Here is a 3,877-nt window from a genome sequence, read left to right as displayed (position 1 = left end):
AGTGGGGAGGGAGCGGGAGGGGATGGAGGGAAGAAAAAGTGGGAGGGAAGAGGGAGGGAAGAGGGAGGGAAGAGGGTGGGGTGGAGGGGGTAGGCAGTTGGGACGGAGGAGAGAGGGAGGAGGCCCAGGGCCAGGAGAAGCTGGGAGCTGGCTGGGCCTCAGGCAGAGGGCCAAGGCTCTAGCAATCACCATTCCTCCCACCTGAGTCCACTCCCAGTGCATCCCCCCAGGTTCAAAGGATGGGGACCTGGAAGCTGCCACTCCGGTCAAGCACAGCCCAGAAGGTCCTTCACCAACTCTGGGGAAAGAAGAGCCCACCAAGATCAGCTGCCGCCTGTGGCTGCCTCTACCCTATCAGTGGAGCCAGGGCCTCTGTTGAGAACAGAGGCTGCTCTGTCCACATCTGCACCAGCCAGGCTGAGGCCAGGCCAGGATGGACTCTCCTGCCATGGGTCCTGCTGCAGGACCTCCCCCGGACCTCCATCCTCCAGGGCTGATGACCAGATGCAGACGGCGTCCTGGACTAGTCCTGCAGTGGGAAAACCTGGATGATGGTTTCCTGAGACCCCAAAGACACAGGAATCAGTTGCTGTCCTACAGAGGCAGCCTGAAGACTCTCTGAGGGAGGGTCTGAATGGGGCCAAGCCCCAAAGGAGCAGAGCCATCACAACATGGCAGGCAGCCCCTGGCCACCCTGATCCTGCAGCAGTCTCCTCCAGGGAGGGTCTGGGCTGTGGGGGAAGGGCCAGGGACTCCCACACCTTCCGGGCTGCACCTATGGAAGGGTGGGCTGCAGAGGGGCAGCCAAGTGGGGCTGTGGTTACTGCCTGTGGCTGTCCTCTCCTGCCCTGCAGGGTGAGCCGCGGGTCTGACCCCAGGGTCTGCTCCCCCACCACCTCTGCAGCCCCCACCCTGTGCTAGCTGCCCCAGGTCACCCGGAGCTGGACTCTGGGCAGGAGGCCTGGGGCTGGTGGGCACCGGGGCACTTTCGGTGGTTCCTTAGAGCAGGGCCTGAATGGAAGACACCTGTGTGGTGGGCAAGCCCACGGTGCCTGTCTAAACCATGGCCTTCTGTCACCTTAAATGGCAGAAGGGAACTGAGGTGGTGGATGGAGCCAGCCAAGCTTCCTGGCTACCCAGGGGTTCCAGCTGGATCACAGGGTCCTAAAAGGCAGAGCGGGTGGGGTGTGGAGGGCCAGGGGGACCTGTGACAGCACCAGGTCAGAGATGCAGGCTGGCTTGGCAGCAGGGGGAGGCTGAGGAATAGTCCAGAAGCTGTAAGGGGCAAGAAGACAGAGCCCTGGAGGCTCCAGAAAGAGCCAGGCTTGCCCACACCCACGCTGTCCTAGGCAGCTGTTGGCTCTTGTTGCTTTTGTGTGTGGTGCTTTGGATTCAATCCCGGGACCCGCACATGCTGGGCACGTGCTCTGCCACTGAGCTGCACCCCAGCCCCTGCACTGTCTTCTTAAGTCTGTTTAGCCGGTCACAGCAGCCACAGGAGGCCCGTGACCCTCCATCCTGGAGGCTTCATGAGCAGAGCAGAGCACAGGAGCACCCGTGCCATCGGCAGCATGTCCGAGACCACCCACAGACCACAGGCTGCGTGCGTCCCACCCTGAGGGTGTGAGGACCCCCTGCAGAGACCTGGGCACAGGTGCCACCGGGGCAACTTTTTCTCCCAGGTGTTTGCCACTTGCCTTCTCTGTGGTCAGAACTGGCACCGGGTAGCCCGGGAGCCCTTGGAAACTGTGGGGCCCAGGCCTCACCCTGCAGGAGAGCTCCCTCTGAGGCAGGAACTCCAGCCCTTCTGTGGTCACTCGGGTCACTGGGGGCTGTGCTGGGACCAAGTCAACGGGGGACATGCCCTGTGGCTGTCCGGTCCTGGGGTCAAACTCTCCTGGTATAGAAGCCGCAGCCCTGTTGCTTCCAGGGTCAGGGTGTGGGCCCCTCTGGGCTGCATGGAAAGGGACACCACCCCCACTCAGTTCAGGTCCAGTCTCTCAGATGCTCGGTGTCCGTGATGACAGCGGCGATCCTGGCACTGCTGGCAGCACATGCAGGATGAGGGTGCGAGGCGATCATCAGCACATCTCATGAGGACGCGGAGCCTGAGTTAAAGAGGGGTACGTGCAGGCCCCAGTGTGTGGGAACAAGGAGTGCCCCGCGGAAGCTCCGGTGCAGGCACTGTGGGGCAAGGAAAGGCCCGCTTACCTGGGCACCTGCTCACATGAGCATGGGGTGCCCTCTGCTGGCGGATGTGGGAGTGGCATGGGCCCATGCTGGGCAGAGCTGAGCTGGGACCAGGGGCACCACTGGGCCCCAGCCATGCCCTGCACTGTTGAGTCCCCACAGCAGCCTGGGGCCCGTGGTCTGGCTGCCGCCCTCAGGCCCACTTTTCCAGCTGCTCCAGGGGACACCCCCACCTGCTGGATCTTGGGGACATGCTCTCTTTGGAGCTCTTGTACATGAGGGGTGGGGACCCACCAAGTGGAGCCCAGAGCTACTCAGGAAATCACAGCCCTGGCCACCTTGGCCTTTCCCCAATGGACAGAGTCCTCCATCAGGCATGGATGACAGTGGCACATACTGAGTGGGCAGCCATGCCACGAAGGGTCTCAGAGTCTCATGTTTGGTAACAGGTAGCCCTCAGAACACACACCTGGGGTTCTGCCTCTGAGAACCCGGGTCAGCCCTCTAGGGTTCTGACGCTGCTGGAAACCACAGTCACAGTTGTAGCTGATACTGATGTCCAGGCCGCTCACCCTCACAGCCTCACTGTGATTGGCTCCAACTTGGAAACGCCTCCTCCTACCAGGTGGGCATCTCCATCCATGTCCAGGCAAGTGCTGAGCCTGCTCAGGCCCCGTGAATGACGGTCTCCTGGAGTTGTCCTTCATGGAGGACGAGAACCACAGAGGGTCAAGTGGTGGGGGAGGGGCTTAGAAGTCGCCATGCCCCAGGCTGCTCCTTCCCAGTAGCCACCACATGTCAGCAAGAGCGGAGGACCAAGTCCAGGAGGAGGAGGCACTGAGGTCGGGATCTACAGGAGAGCTGCTGGGGAGCAGAGGGCGGTCCTGGTGGGCGTCCTGCAGTGCTGGGGGGCGGCACCTGTAAACATGAAGGCCCCTCCTGAGCCTGGGGGGGCGTTTCTGGGAGGACACCTCCCTTCCCTGGGCACCTTGCTCTCTACTGTCCAGCATGCTGGCCTGCTCCCAGCTGGCGTGAGCACTGCATGCAGACATGGAGCAGGCCTAAAGGGGCCCTGGCCTGGCAAGGGGCAGGAACCTCATGGCCACTGGGCTCCCTGCCTGCCCCACTCTGGGTGGCTAGGTGTGCTTGTTGGGTGTGGGTTGGGGCAGGGGGTGGAAGGACTTGTCACAGGCACTGCACCAGGGAGTGCATCAGGAGCTCCGGTGACTCCTTGGCGAGAAGCTGTGCCTCAGTTTCCCCATCCATCACAGGGAGAAGCCCACCTTGCACTGTGGCCTCTGATGCTGGGTGGGCACAGGGTGCAGCTCCTGCTTGTACTGAGAGTGGAGAGGTGAGGAGGAATCAGTGGCCATCCAGACACAGTCCAGAGACCAGGATGGCCAGCCAGGCCAGGGCCACGGTGAAACTAGCTTCCCACAGGGCTGGGGGCTGCCTCTGATCCCGGGATGCTGCACAGATGGCTCTGGGTTCTGGTCAGGGCCCTGCAACACAGCCCCCGGGCAGAGGCCTGGAGGCACCGGAGCCTGGAGGTGGGCTGGCAGGCTCCAGATCCCACGCAGCTTCTTTCGTGGGAGGCTGTGACCCCGAAAACAGCTGTTCCTTGTCACAATCAGATGCAGCTCCTTGCCTGCTCCCCACGTGCATTGCTGTCACCTGCCAGGCCGTG

This window comes from Marmota marmota, unplaced genomic scaffold, assembly GCF_001458135.2.
Source record: "Marmota marmota marmota unplaced genomic scaffold, marMar, whole genome shotgun sequence".
NCBI classification, from domain to species: domain Eukaryota; kingdom Metazoa; phylum Chordata; class Mammalia; order Rodentia; family Sciuridae; genus Marmota; species Marmota marmota.
This window is presented reverse-complemented; position numbering follows the sequence as displayed.